This window comes from Ranitomeya imitator, chromosome 1 (genome assembly GCF_032444005.1).
Source record: "Ranitomeya imitator isolate aRanImi1 chromosome 1, aRanImi1.pri, whole genome shotgun sequence".
Lineage (NCBI taxonomy): Eukaryota > Metazoa > Chordata > Amphibia > Anura > Dendrobatidae > Ranitomeya > Ranitomeya imitator.
The window spans coordinates 295,305,936-295,322,720 of NC_091282.1; positions in this window are offsets into that span (position 1 = coordinate 295,305,936).

The window sequence follows — 16,785 nt, forward strand, 5'->3', positions numbered from 1 at the left end:
TACTCACGGATAATGAGCCATTAGTTTTGTCTGGTCTTCAATAAATAATCAAAGATGGTGCAGAATTTTGCAGTGTTCGTATTGTTTCACTATGTATGTGCAGTTCTGAATGTATCTATCACAACTCCCTGTGGGCAGCAGCAAGGAGGCACCGAGTTCCTCATCCTTGCCTTTTGCTGTTACTTTTCTCTCCGGTTTATAGTGGCTCTACTGAAAGAGTTAAGGAGAGGCTGCCATGCAGGGATAAGATCCTCTTACTGCCATGGGTTGGCATACCCTATGGCAGAGCTACAACTTAAAAGACTAAAGGATTTCAGTAAAAGGAAACCAGAAAAAAAAGACAATAAGCCTAAATATCCTCAGAGACTCAACAAATAGCCATAAATTACCAAGCAGGACTTTCTGTAGCTCTTCTGTTTCATACTGGATATCTTCTGTGATGCTTTATTTTTTTATTGTTACAATATTACCGGCTTCATTTGATATAAAAAAGTCTATTTTTTTTTTTCAGCAAAAAAAGTTCCCTCCTGTCCCCCATTTTTGTGTTTTCCTGTTTTGACGAATGTAGTAACTTCAGTCCTTCAATTGTGGAAGGTGGAATGAGATGAAGGTCCATATCCCTCCTGAGGTACGAAGCTATTGGACAACCAGGACACCCTGCCACCCCATCTTTAAGCATAGAAATCTGAGGACTATGGCTGCTTAAATACAGATATGTTTGCTATTTCAGCGTAAATCACCAGCTTCTAGCTCTGTCCAGCGTGTAAATTTATTAATTGTACAATGTGTTGCCATTAGCCCTGCTTTAAACATGGAAATTTTAACTCTTATGCCAAATATACAGAAATACCAAACAATATATACAATATATACCAGCCATACAGCCTGTAAGTCAATGGCTGGTACAGCTTAAAATGCAAAGTGTGCCCAAATAATAGATTTGTGTTGATCCCAGATAGTTTTCTACCATTTGGCTTCCTGACTATAAATGCATTTAAGACGTCAGAATTGTTGATGTGTTATTAGTGTAGTGGCAATCCATAATGGATGCATTTTTTGGAACGGGACCATTAAACCGGGTACAAATGATCTAACATGAAGTGATTATCCAAAGCTGTATTATACATGTGAATGTTTTCAGACATTGACTGCTGGTTTGGCATTGTTTCCATTGCAGGGAGAGTTTTGTTTTTCTCATTTTTTATGTAGTCAAAGTAAAGTAAATGTGACTAGGATACGTAATTTTATCCTTCACTTATTAAATCTAACTTTTATTTTGATCTGAAGCTGTCAATGTTCTGTATAATGAAACACAAGATCTTGTGGTGATTTTGTTGCTCTTCTGTACGATGTAAACTTTTTAATGTTTGGTCCTTTTAAATGTAAAACCCTCGAGTTCCTGCATTTGGCTATGGTACGGCATTAAACACTGTCTGGGCACTAGTTTAGTATGTCAGGTTTACGTGATTCTTAGAGAGAGAAGCTGGTTCCACCTGTCTGACTTCCAGGAATCCTGCCAGGGAGGCACCTTTTTTATTGTGTAAGAGCTCACCTTGTTTTTGGATGAGTCACTTGCTTCATATTAAAATTAGTGAGTGTAATTAAGTAAAGATCTAATCTCTCTTAAATAACATCCACATCACACAATTTTCTCTCGGGTTGGGTTATAGACTTGTTAACCAAGTCCTATAACTTCCTGCTGTGCTTCTTCTTTTTTTTCCCCTTCCACTGCGAAGAAACATTAAAGGGAGAGCGCTAGTGTTTTAATTTTTTACTCTACATATCTGTATAAGCATGCCTCTTCAAAATTTAGTTCCTGGACCTCCTTATAGCCAGGACCTTGTAAGGAATAAAAAGAACTGGAAGGAGGGGTGTCTCTGTTGCCGCAGCCTTTCTCTCGGAGTCCCACCTTTTGCCTCATTGGGCTGGTACGTTTTCCTCATGGACTTTCCTATTCAGGTCAGAGCACTCTTTTTAGAGAGCTCGCATTATAGTGTCATATAGATAAAACGAAAGATAATGCAGAAGATTCTGGTGATCCAAACATTCGAGAAACTTTCAGTCTTAATGTACAGTGATGAAAAAAAAAAACTGTTATTTTATGACCTTTTCATTAAAAGCTTGATTGAAAACAAGTTTATTTACGCTTGAAAATTATTTTTGTCTTTTACTTTGAATTTATTGTCTCCAATAGACTTTGATAACAGAAAAAAATAACTTGCTACTACAATGCTGATGTGTTTTTTATTTTACCGTATTTTTCTTACTACATGTCTGTAAGACATTTCTTGTGTTTTAAAAATGCACATAAAACTCCCCCAAAAAGCTCTAAAGCTGACCCTAATCACAAAGATCATTGATAGTTACGATTGTTTTTCAAGTTGTTTAAAGAGTTACCCTTGCTATTTTGTTAGGCTGCTGTGTTTTCTCCCTCATCCTGGAACAGGCAGTTTCCTAGAAATCCTGAAAGAACAACGGGGTCTCCTATGATCAGTTCCAGTTTTGGCAGTGACTGACTGAAAGCCTACCATCTTAACTAAGGAGTAGTGATGAGCGAGTATACTTGGTACTCGAGATTTCCCGAGCACGCTCGGGTGTCCTCCGAGTATTTGTAAGTACTCGGAGATTTAGTTTTCAGCGCCGCAGCTGAATGATTTACATCTGTTAGCCAGCTTGATTACATGTGGGGATTCCCTAGCAACCAGGCAACGCCCACATGTACTTATGCTGGCTAATAGATGTAAATCATTCAGCTGCGGCGCTATCTCCGAGTACTTACAAATACTCGGAGGACACCCGAGTGTGCTCGGGAAATCTTGAGTACAGCATATACTCGCTCATCTATATATATATATCACGGAAATCCCGCGTCGCTGATTGGTCGCGGCAGCCATGACAGGCAGCTGGCGACACCAATCAGCGACGCGGGATTTCCGTGACGGAAGTTGCCGACAGACGGAAAGATGGCACAGTCCAATTAGTCCCTCCCTACTCCCCTGCAGTCAGTGCCCGGCGCCCGCATACTCCCCTCCACTCACCTCTCACACAGGGTTAATGCCAGCGGTAACAGGCCGCGGGTACCGCACTCCGTAACCTCTGCTATTAACCCTGTAGGACCAAGTTTTTACTATTGATGCTGCCTATGCAGCATCAATAGTAAAAAGATCTAATGTTAAAAATAATAAAAACAAAAACCTGCTATGCTCACCTTCCGTAGTCCGACGATGCGCTCGCGGCTGCCGCCAGCTTCCGTTCCCAGAGATGCTTTGCGAAATTACCCAGAAGACTTAGCGGTCTCGCGAGACCGCTAAGTCATCTGGGTAATATCGCAATGCATCCTGGGAACGGAAGATGGCGGCAGCCGCGCGCATAGGGACAGCTTCGCTGGATCCCGGCGGGTGAGTATAGAACAATTTTTTTTATTTTAATTATCTTTTTTTTAACACTGATATGTGCCCACACTGCTATATACTACGTGGGCAGTGTTATATACCGCGTGGCTGCTATATACTACGTGGCCAGTGTTAGATACTATGTGGGCTGTGTTATGTACTGCGTGGCCTGTGCTATATATTATGTGGCCACTTATATACTGCATGGCTGCTATATACTGCGTGGCCTGTATTAACGCATCGGGTATTCTACAATATGTATGTATGTATATAGCAGCCTCGTAGTATATAACACAGGCCACCCTGTGCATTAGAATTAGGCCACCATCTAGTCACTACTAAGCAGTTATCTTTTGTCGGTTTTCAATATGTTCCTACATAGAAGGCTTTTTCTGCAGCCAGCTGTCTTACAGCCTGGGCTATGGAGTCGGTAAGCCAAACATTTGAGACTCCTCAATTTCCCTCACTTTCGACTCTACAGCACTGCCTCATTACTGTCATATATAAAGTGCAGCACAGATTTACCTCAATTAAAAGCCTTGATCGTTAGATCAGGAACAGCACGGACAATTTAGAACTTTCCCAAATTCTTATGAAAACATTCACAGCACATCTTGCATTGTACTACTGGACCCAATTTATTATAATGTATATCTTACGAGTCGGTCCATTTTATACCAACATGACTCCACCCAAATAAACACAGACTTCATAACCCTGCTTACAGCCATACGTCAGACATTATGAAGGAGGGACATGGCCGAATTCCTTAAACACACAGAAGTTTCTATACATATTTACCAGTTTTAATTTTGATATGGGATCAATATGATTTCCGAAGTGTGGGATATCTAATTATTCAGTGCTACTAAATTCTTATCTGCTCAGACAAAAACACCCATGCTTGCAAATGTTCTTTGTACAAGATCTGAAACTGTTGCAAAATAAGTGTAGCTGTTTTCCGTGACAACCACCCAGTATTATATACAAGTTATTTTTCTCTGGATAAATTCGCAAATAGAAATGATAGGAAGCATTCCCCCCTTTTCTGCTTATTGAATAAGGATTTTTTTCTTAAATCAATTGGCAGTTGCTTAGGTTTAATATAAACAACTTTTAAAGAGGGTCGTCTACTACTCTGCCTATCCCTTCTCAATTGCTATAATTCCTTGTGTGAAATAAGAGCCTATACTGTCCTCCAGTGCCAGCACCATTCCAACGACATCGGCATCTTGGTTTCCCTGCATTCACTTGACCATGTTATGCAAGCACTGAACCCAGTGTCGGACTGGGATGCCAAGGGCCCACCAGTGACATTGCCTTTGGGGGACCCACTTTTCACCTGCCTACAAATATTACATGATTTATAAGGCAAGAAATGCCACTTATTAAACCTGACAGGGCACACCTGTGAAGTAAAAACCATTCCCGGTGACTACCTCTTGAAGCTCATCAAGAGAATGCCAAGAGTGTTCAAAGCAGTCATCAAAGCAAAAGGTGGCTACTTTGAAGAACCTAGAATATAAGACATAATTTCAGTTGTTTCACACTTTTTTGTTAAGTATATAATTCCACATGTGTTAACTCATAGCTTTGATGCCTTCAGTGGGCATGTACAATTTTCATAGTCATGAAAATACAGAAAAATCTTTAAATGAGAAGGTGTGTCCAAAATTTTGTTCTGTACTGTACGTCCAGGAGATTTGGTGCGTACAAAGTCTGTGGGTTTCTGCGTTCACCACCGGGTATCAGCTGATTCTGACAGCCGGAACTCAGTGCATGAGTGGTGCCCGCACTGCTCCTGGCACTTTAACCCCCTAAATAAAGCATGCCCTTGTGACATCGTAGCGGGGCATGATCGTTACAATGGTGACCCGATGTAGTCATGATGACATCCGAGTCACCAGTCTTCGGCAAACCCCTTGGGCCATGCGCAGAGCACGATCTCATGGGCTTGTTAGTGCAGCACTGACAGGTATAATCCATTGCAAAGCATTATAACTGTGATCAGGCTGCTGAAAGTTGCATAGTGGGACAAAGTAAAAAAAATATATATATTTTTTAAAACTAGAAAATAAAAATAAATGCTATTAACTATTTTGTGTGACATAACGCAGAGAATAAAGGGCATACACATTAAAAGTTTTTAAAAATTGCAACTTTTTTTTCACAAATACACAGGTCTTATAGAAGAAATGTTTTCACTATCATCAAGTACAATATGTCACAAAAAACAATCTCAGAATCTGTGGGATTCGTCGAAGTATTCCAGGGTTATTACCTCGTAAAGTGACACTGGACAGAATTGAAAAATTTGGCCTGGTCATGAAGGCGAAAACAGACTTGGGGGTTAAGGGGATAATTCAGTATAGACCTAGTACTGACAGTTTTGCTTTAATTGTAACTAATGTAGATCATTTCCAGCAAGCTAAATAGGAGCTTCAACGAGATACTTTTTTTTTTTTTCCTACACTAGTACAGACATTTGCTCTAGCTATTTACCGTAATAGACAATAGTTAAATTAATTAGCACTGTACAAACATTAGTCACTAAAGGTACCGTTACACTAAACGACTTAAGGTACCTTCACACATAACGATATTGTTAACGATATCGTTGCTATTTGTGACGTAGCAACGATATCGTTAATGAAATCGTTATGTGTGACAGCGACCAACGATCAGGCCCCTGCTGGGAGATCGTTGGTCGCTGAACAAAGTCCAGAACTTTATTTCGTCGCTGGACTCACTGGAGACATCGCTGGATCGGCGTGTGTGACACCGATCCAGCGATGTCTTCACTGGTAACCAGGGTAAACATCGGGTAACTAAGCGCAGGGCCGCGCTTAGTAACCCGATGTTTACCCTGGTTACCATGCTAAAAGTAAAAAAAAAAAAACACTACATACTTACCTACAGCCGTCTGTCCTCCAGCGCTGCGCTCTGCACTCCTCCTGTACTGGCTGTGAGCCGGAAAGCAGAGCGGTGACGTCACCGCTCTGCTTTCCGGCTCACAGACAGTACAGGAGGAGAGCAGAGAAGCAGAGCGCAGCGCTGGAGGACAGACGGCTGTAGGTAAGTATCTAGTGTTTGTTTTTTTTTTTACTTTTAGCATGGTAACCAGGGTAAACATCGGGTTACTAAGCGCGGCCCTGCGCTTAGTTACCCGATGTTTACCCTGGTTACCGGCATCGTTGGTCGCTGGAGAGCGGTCTGTGTGACAGCTCTCCAGCGACCAAACAGCGACGCTGCAGCGATCCGGATCGTTGTCGGTATCGCTGCAGCGTCGCTAAGTGTGAAGGGGCCTTTACCAACGATCACGACCAGCGATACGACCTGGCCGTGAGCGTTGGTAAGTCGTGTGGTCGCTGGGGAGCTGTCACACAGCTCACCGCTGTGCTCTGCTTTACGGCCGGCGCTGGCAATCAGGCAACACAGCGTGCAATAATCAGCGCACATACAGAGATCTGGCAAAAACCCAAAACAATAGGACGAGCTCTGAGACGTGGAATCTCTGTAGACTGCAGTACCTGAACTGTCCTCACACAACTGGAAGCAGCAGTGGATTGCGCCTAACAACTACCTATGCAACTCGGCACTGCCTGAGGAGCTGACTAGCCTGAAGATAGAAATACAAGCCTGACTTACCTCAGAGAAATACCCCAAAGGAATAGGCAGCCCCCACATATAATGACTGTTAGCAAGATGAAAAGACAAACGTAGGAATGAAATAGATTCAGCAAAGTGAGGCCCGATATTCTAGACAGAGCGAGGATAGCAAAGAGAACTATGCAGTCTACAAAAAACCCTAAAACGAAAACCACGCAAAGGGGCAAAAAGACCCACCGTGCCGAACTAACAGCACGGCGGTGCACCCCTTTGCTTCTCAGAGCTTCCAGCAAAAGATAATAACAAGCTGGACAGAAAAAACAGAAAACAAACTAGAAGCACTTATCTAGCAGAGCAGCAGGCCCAAGGAAAGATGCAGTAGCTCAGATCCAACACTGGAACATTGACAAGGAGCAAGGAAGACAGACTCAGGTGGAGCTAAATAGCAAGGCAGCCAACGAGCTCACCAAAACACCTGAGGGAGGAAGCCCAGAGACTGCAATACCACTTGTGACCACAGAAGTGAACTCAGCCACAGAATTCACAACAGTACCCCCCCCTTGAGGAGGGGTCACCGAACCCTCACCAGAACCCCCAGGCCGACCAGGATGAGCCACATGAAAGGCACGAACAAGATCTGGGGCATGGACATCAGAGGCAAAAACCCAGGAATTATCTTCCTGAGCATAACCCTTCCATTTGACCAGATACTGGAGTTTCCGTCTAGAGACACGAGAATCCAAAATCTTCTCCACAATATACTCCAATTCCCCCTCCACCAAAACAGGGGCAGGAGGCTCCACAGATGGAACCATAGGTGCCACGTATCTCCTCAACAACGACCTATGGAATACATTATGTATGGAAAAGGAGTCCGGGAGGGTCAGACGAAAAGACACCGGATTGAGAATCTCAGAAATCCTATACGGACCAATAAAACGAGGTTTAAATTTAGGAGAGGAAACCTTCATAGGTATATGACGAGAAGATAACCAAACCAGATCCCCAACACGAAGTCGGGGTCCCACACGGCGTCTGCGATTAGCGAAAAGCTGAGCCTTCTCCTGGGACAAGGTCAAATTGTCCACTACCTGAGTCCAGATCTGCTGCAACCTGTCCACCACATAATCCACACCAGGACAGTCCGAAGACTCAACCTGTCCTGAAGAGAAACGAGGATGGAACCCAGAATTGCAGAAAAATGGAGAGACCAAGGTAGCCGAGCTGGCCCGATTATTAAGGGCGAACTCAGCCAACGGCAAAAATGACACCCAATCATCCTGGTCAGCGGAAACAAAACATCTCAGATATGTTTCCAAGGTCTGATTGGTTCGTTCGGTCTGGCCATTAGTCTGAGGATGGAAGGCCGAGGAAAAAGATAGGTCAATGCCCATCCTACCACAAAAGGCTCGCCAGAACCTCGAGACAAACTGGGAACCTCTGTCAGAAACAATATTCTCAGGAATGCCATGTAAACGAACCACATGCTGGAAGAACAAAGGCACCAAATCAGAGGAGGAAGGCAATTTAACCAAGGGCACCAGATGGACCATTTTAGAAAAGCGATCACAGACCACCCAAATGACAGACATCTTTTGAGAAACGGGAAGGTCAGAAATGAAATCCATCGAAATATGTGTCCAAGGCCTCTTCGGGACCGGCAAGGGCAAAAGCAACCCACTGGCACGTGAACAGCAGGGCTTAGCCCTAGCACAAATTCCACAGGACTGCACAAAAGCACGCACATCCCGCGACAGAGATGGCCACCAGAAGGATCTAGCAACCAACTCCCTGGTACCAAAGATTCCTGGATGACCGGCCAGCACCGAACAATGAAGTTCAGAGATAACTTTACTAGTCCACCTATCAGGGACGAACAGTTTCTCGGCCGGACAACGATCAGGTTTATTAGCCTGAAATTTCTGCAACACTCTCCGCAAATCAGGGGAGATGGCAGACACAATGACTCCTTCCTTGAGGATACTCGCCGGCTCAGATAACCCCGGAGAGTCGGGCACAAAACTCCTAGACAGAGCATCCGCCTTCACATTTTTAGAGCCCGGAAGGTATCAAATCACAAAATCAAAACGAGCAAAAAATAACGACCAACGGGCCTGTCTAGGATTCAAGCGCTTGGCAGACTCAAGATAAGTAAGGTTCTTATGATCAGTCAAAACCACCACGCGATGCTTAGCACCCTCAAGCCAATGACGCCACTCCTCGAATGCCCACTTCATGGCCAGCAACTCTCGGTTGCCCACATCATAATTACGCTCAGCAGCAGAAAATTTCCTGGAAAAGAAAGCACATGGTTTGAACACTGAGCAACCAGAACCTCTCTGTGACAAAACCGCCCCTGCACCAATCTCAGAAGCATCAACCTCGACCTGGAACGGAAGAGAAACATCAGGTTGACACAACACAGGGGCACAGCAAAAACGACGCTTCAACTCCTGAAAAGCTTCCACGGCAGCAGAAGACCAATTAACCAAATCAGCACCCTTCTTGGTCAAATCGGTCAATGGTCTGGCAATGCTAGAAAAATTACAGATGAAGCGACGATAAAAATTAGCAAAGCCCAGGAATTTCTGCAAACTTTTTAGAGATGTCGGCTGAGTCCAATCCTGGATGGCCTGAACCTTAACCGGATCCATCTCGATAGTAGAAGGGGAAAAGATGAACCCCAAAAATGAAACTTTCTGCACACCGAAGAGACACTTTGATCCCTTCACGAACAAGGAATTAGCACGCAGTACCTGGAAAACCATTCTGACTTGCTTCACATGAGACTCCCAATCATCTGAGAAGATCAAAATGTCATCCAAGTAAACAATCAAGAATTTATCCAGATACTCACAGAAAATGTCATGCATAAAAGACTGAAAAACAGATGGAGCATTGGCAAGTCTGAACGGCATCACCAGATACTCAAAATGACCCTCGGGCGTATTAAATGCCGTTTTCCATTCATCTCCCTGCCTGATTCTCACCAGATTATACGCACCACGAAGATCAATCTTAGTAAACCAACTAGCCCCCTTAATCCGAGCAAACAAGTCAGAAATCAATGGCAAGGGATACTGAAACTTAACAGTGATCTTATTAAGAAGGCGGTAATCAATACACGGTCTTAGCGAACCATCCTTCTTGGCTACAAAAAAGAACCCTGCTCCCAATGGTGACGACGATGGGCGAATATGTCCCTTCTCCAGGGACTCCTTCACATAACTGCGCATAGCGGTGTGTTCAGGTACGGACAAATTAAATAAACGACCCTTAGGGAATTTACTACCAGGAATCAAATCGATAGCACAATCACAATTCCTATGCGGAGGAAGGGCATCAGACTTGGACTCTTCAAATACATCCTGAAAGTCCGACAAGAACTCTGGGATGTCAGAAGGAATGGATGACGAAATAGACAAAAATGGAACATCACCATGTACTCCCTGACAACCCCAGCTGGTTACCGACATAGAGTTCCAATCCAATACTGGATTATGGGTTTGTAGCCATGGCAACCCCAACACGACCACATCATGCAAATTATGCAGTACCAAAAAGCGAATAACTTCCTGATGTGCAGGAGCCATGCACATGGTCAGCTGGGCCCAGTACTGAGGCTTATTCTTGGCCAGAGGTGTAGCATCAATTCCTCTCAACGGAATAGGACACTGCAAAGGCTCCAAGAAAAATCCACAACGTTTAGCATAATCCAAATCCATCAGATTCAGGGCAGCGCCTGAATCCACAAACGCCATGACAGAATATGATGACAAAGAGCACATTAAGGTAATGGACAAAAGGAATTTGGACTGTACAGTACCAATAACGGCAGAGCTATCGAACCGCCTAGTGCGTTTAGGACAATTAGAAATAGCATGAGTAGAATCACCACAATAGAAACACAGTCTGTTCAGACGTCTGTGTTCGTGCCGTTCTACTTTAGTCATAGTCCTGTTGCACTGCATAGGCTCAGGCTTACTCTCAGACAATACCGCCAGATGGTGCACAGATTTACGCTCGCGCAAGCGACGACCGATCTGAATGGCCAAGGACATAGACTCATTCAAACCAGCAGGCATAGGAAATCCCACCATTACATCCTTAAGAGCTTCAGAGAGACCCTTTCTGAACAAAGCCGCTAGTGCAGATTCATTCCACAGAGTGAGTACTGACCATTTTCTAAATTTCTGACAATATACTTCTACATCATCCTGACCCTGGCATAAAGCCAGCAGATTTTTCTCAGCTTGATCCACTGAATTAGGCTCATCGTAAAGCAATCCCAGCGCCTGGAAAAATGCATCAACATTACTCAATGCAGAATCTCCTGGTGCAAGAGAAAACGCCCAGTCCTGTGGGTCGCCGCGCAAAAAAGAAATAATAATCAAAACCTGTTGAATAGGATTACCAGAAGAATGAGGTTTCAAGGCCAAAAATAGCTTACAATTATTTCTGAAGCTCAGGAACTTAGTTCTGTCACCAAAAAACAAATCAGGAATCGGAATTTTTGGTTCTAGCATCGATTTCTGATCAATAGTATCTTGAATCTTTTGTACATTTACAACGAGATTATCCATTGAGGAGCACAGAGCCTGAATATCCATGTCCACAGCTGTGTCCTGAAGCACTCTAATGTCTAGGGGAAAAAAAAGACTGAAGACAGAGCTAAGAAAAAAAAATGATGTCAGGATTTCTTTTTTCCCTCTATTGGAAATCATTGAATTGGCTCCTTGTACTGTTATGGCTGGCAATCAGGCAACACAGCGTGCAGTAATCAGCGCACATACAGAGATCTGGCAAAAACCCAAAACAATAGGACGAGCTCTGAGACGTGGAATCTCTGTAGACTGCAGTACCTGAACTGTCCTCACACAACTGGAAGCAGCAGTGGATTGCGCCTAACAACTACCTATGCAACTCGGCACTGCCTGAGGAGCTGACTAGCCTGAAGATAGAAATACAAGCCTGACTTACCTCAGAGAAATACCCCAAAGGAATAGGCAGCCCCCACATATAATGACTGTTAGCAAGATGAAAAGACAAACGTAGGAATGAAATAGATTCAGCAAAGTGAGGCCCGATATTCTAGACAGAGCGAGGATAGCAAAGAGAACTATGCAGTCTACAAAAAACCCTAAAACGAAAACCACGCAAAGGGGCAAAAAGACCCACCGTGCCGAACTAACAGCACGGCGGTGCACCCCTTTGCTTCTCAGAGCTTCCAGCAAAAGATAATAACAAGCTGGACAGAAAAAACAGAAAACAAACTAGAAGCACTTATCTAGCAGAGCAGCAGGCCCAAGGAAAGATGCAGTAGCTCAGATCCAACACTGGAACATTGACAAGGAGCAAGGAAGACAGACTCAGGTGGAGCTAAATAGCAAGGCAGCCAACGAGCTCACCAAAACACCTGAGGGAGGAAGCCCAGAGACTGCAATACCACTTGTGACCACAGAAGTGAACTCAGCCACAGAATTCACAACAGTCAGTGCAGGGAAGCTGATGCCGGGGGACGTGACAGACACCGGAATGTGAGTATGTACTGTTTTTTTTTTTTTCACTTTTACAATGGTAACCAGGGTAAATATCGGGTTACTAAGCGCGGCCCTGCGCTTAGTAACCCAATATTTACCCTTGTTACAAGTGAACACATCGCTGGATCCAGCGATGACAGCGGATGATCAGCGACCAAAAAAAGGTCCTGATCATTCCCCTACGACCAACGATCTCCCAGCAGGGGCCTGATCGTTGGTCGCTGTCACATATAACGAGATCGTTAGCGGGATCGTTGCTACGTCACAAAAAGCGTGACGTTGCAACGATATCGTTAACAAAATCGTTATGTGTGAAGGTACCTTAAGTATAAAAAAAAATAAATAAATCCTATTTGCACAGAGCAAACAAATCCTGGAGGGGTCTGAAAAACAATATCGTAATAAAAAGTTATTGAACCTTTTTGTTTTTCATGGAGTAAGAGTAAAATATATTTTCTTATTACACTTGGCATGGTAATGTTTCCATATACCAGAAGAAACTATTGCAGTGCCATTAAAAAGCTCACAATGGCGGCAGGAAGGGGTTAACCCATCTGTTTTCTTGGGCACATTGCTTTTGAGTTACTGATTGGGGGGGAAATTTCTTCTGATTGACAGTTCAGGCCAACAATATGATTGCGCTGCTGCCCTGAACTTGCACTCCAAAGTTGCTATGAGGCAGCTGTGCCGCTGTAACATCGGAAGTACAGTGGAACTGAAGCTGGCTGGAACCGGGAGCTTGTAAGCACTGCAGATTTTCAATGGCAACAAGCAGAAAAAGGGACAAGAAGTGATGCTGTCTACAGATGGGTCTCTGGTTTGGCTGGTATGAGCTCCCTTGCATAAAAGTATTAAGTCGGTCATACATATCAAAACATCAAATGTCTGTTGGGTGATTGATGCTCTCCAATACAGAGAAGCGATTGTTCACCTGAGCACTCCTGTGTTGTCTGTAAGATGGTACCCAGACATGTCTGGTGATGGCTTATCTCTGGGAGAACTGCAATCGGCAGTCCAAAATGAGACATGCCCAACCAACATCTATCAGTTGACTATCAACTATCAGTTGTACATTGTCCCCATACAAACTAGACTGTCAGCCAAACCTGTCGATATTGGCAGCTCAGATGCCATTAGTCTGATATGTGTGAGGGCCTTCAGGCTGAATTTTCACGAATCCGTTATGTGACAAAAAATGTTTTGCGCCGAAGGCGGACACAACTAATGTGAACATTCCGCAATCAAAAAACAATGCATGTAGCCATTTCTAGTTTGGCTCTAGGACCAGTCCATCTCAACAACCGATGAATGGGAAGAATATCTTACAAATCTGCCATAATCTGAAAGCAGTTTCCCACCAGTGTTCTCTACCATGTAGAGTGGGGAAAACTGGACGACCTTCTATATAAAAGGACTATAGTATTTTCAGTAATGTGAGAAAAGTGAAGTATTCCCTGACTATCTAAAATGATACATATTTTTAATTTTGACGATTGGAGCATGAAAAGTAAGGCTTTTTAATTTTTCGTGGAGAACTTAAGAAAAAAAAAAAAACCCTAATCATTTAGACTGAAAAAACGTTTCATTCATTAAACTCGAATATATTCTGGACTGATATTTTCTGAGGCCATATTAATACAAGGTAACTTTAAAAAATACTGACTGCAGGAAAATTGTATTACTGACATGTCCTTCTGTGTGGTTCGGGTTGGACTGGCAGGGATTATATGTTCAGACTAAGAAACTATTCACATGGCACATGACACATTAACTGAAGCTGTACTGAATACATGACTGTTCACACAGCGATCGTGGGACCTAATATACAGATATAGCCATTGAGTAATGCTTCCAACTGGAAAAGGAAGGTGGGGCGAGTGTGGATTGGATACTTTTGCTCATAATCTATCCTCTGTATAATGAAGTGATGTGTAATAAGGTAATTTAGGGAAAAGGAAGGTGAAACAGTAACACAAAAAGTTAGGTATAAAATCCTGATTTTAGCGGACACCGCCTTATTGGTAATTATAAGAAGATTCCTTTTTTACTTAGGTTTCTTTATAATTTACCAATGATTTGTAAGTGCCTGACACCACAGATCCCACCAGCTGTCAGAATAAGGGGTTGCAGTGCTATCTAGGTATTGTGTCAACTCTCCATTTTTCTCCTTCCCAGCTGTGCATACAGTTGTGCTCAAAAGTTTACATAGCCTGGCAGAATTTTTGCTTTCGTGTCCTTTTTTCAGAGAATATGAATAACACCAAAACTTTTTCTCCACTCATGGTTAATGGTTGGATGAAGCCATTTATTGTCAAACTACTGTGTTTTCTCTTTTTGAATTATAATGATAACCCAAAACATCCAAATGACCCTTATCAAAAGTTCACATACACTGGTGAAGTTGACACAAATGGGTTTGAATGGCTACTAAAGGTAACATCCTCCCCTGTGACCTGTTTGCTTGTAGTCAGTGTGTGTGCATAAAAGCTGAGTGAGTTTCTGGGATCCAGACAGACTCTTGCATCTTTCATCCAGCCACTGACGTTTCTGGACTGTGAGTCATGGGGAAAGCAAATGGATTGTCAGCGGATCTACGAGAAAAGGTAGTTGAACTGTATAAAACAGGAAAGGGATACAAAAAGATATCCAAGGAATTGATAATTCCAGTCAGCAGCGTTCAGACTGTGATTAACAAATGAAAAATCAGGGGCTCTGTAAAATCAAAACCACAGGCAAACCAACAAAAATATTGTCCACAACTGCCAGGAAAACTGTTTGGGATGCAAAGAAAAACCCACAAATAACATCAGCCAAAATACAGGACTTTGAAAAACTAGCGGTGTGGCTGTTTCAAGATAAACAATAAGGAGGCACTTGAAGAAAAATGCGCTGCATGGTTGAGTCGCCAGAAGAAAACCATTGCTAAGCAAATGCCACAGAGACCAGCCTCAAAACTTCTGGAACAAGGTAATTTGGAGTGATGAGGCCAAAATTGAACTTTTTGGCCACAACCATAAATGTTACATTTGGAGAGAGGTCAACAAGGAACACCATTCCTACGGTAAAGCATGGAGGTGGATCGCTGTTTTTTTGGGGGGGATGTGTGAGCTATAAAGGCACAGGAAACTTGGTCAAAGTTGAAGGAAAGATGAATGCAGCACGTTATCAGCAAATACTGTAGGCAAATTTGCACTCGACTGCCCGGAAGCTGCACATGGGACGTACTCGGACATTCCAACATGACAACGATCCAAAACACAAGGCCAAGTCGACCTGTCATTGCCTACAGCAGAACAAAGTGAAGGATCTGGAGTGGCCATCTCAGTCTCCTGACCTCAATATCATTGAGCTACTCTGGGGAGATCTCAAGCGCACAGTTCATGCTAGATAGCCCAGGAATTTACAGGAACTGGAGATTTTTACCAAGAAGAGTGGGCAACTTTACCATCTGAGAAAATAAAGAACCTCATCCACAACTACTGCAAAAGAATTCAAGCTTTCATTGATGTTATAGGGGGCAATACACGGTATTAAGAAATGGGGTATGTGAACTTTTGATCAGGGTCATTTGGATGTTTTGGGTTGTCATTCTGATTTTAAAAGGTGAAAACACAGTAGTTTGACAATAAATGAGTGGACCATGAGTGGACCACTAACCATGAGTGGAGGAAAAGTTTTGGTGTTATCATTCATATTCTCTCAAAATAGGCCAAGAAAGCAAAAATTCTGCCGAGGTATGTAAATTAACGATTTTCAACACTGGTGGAGACACAGAAGAGGGGCCTCCTTTGGAAGAACAATATATGAGCCCTTGGCAGTCCAACATCTTAGCATAACACACAAATCCACCTGCTTTGAAGGTGGAATTGGGCCCCATTACCTCTTAGGACCCTGTGCTGCTGCTCAGAGTCCCGGGTCAGTGGTGACTTTTCGGGGTTGTCCCTTTGACAAAGGGAATATGAGCAGCCAAATGTCAATTTATTCATTCACTTTTTTGGAGGCGCACAAAATAGTTATGCAAAAAAAGGTCTTTAGAACTTTTAGTACATGCATTTACTAAAACTGATATGTTAGTGGAAACAGGTCCTCTGTTAACAAAAATGTTTAGGGTGCCTACAAGCGGCAAGGCCCTGTGGCATGCTTGCAGTATGGGTTCTTGTTATGTAGCCAAATGTAGAGATTCGCTCCTAGATGCAATGCCTCTAGGTAAAAATTCCCCAATACATATATTATTCTGTGAAACT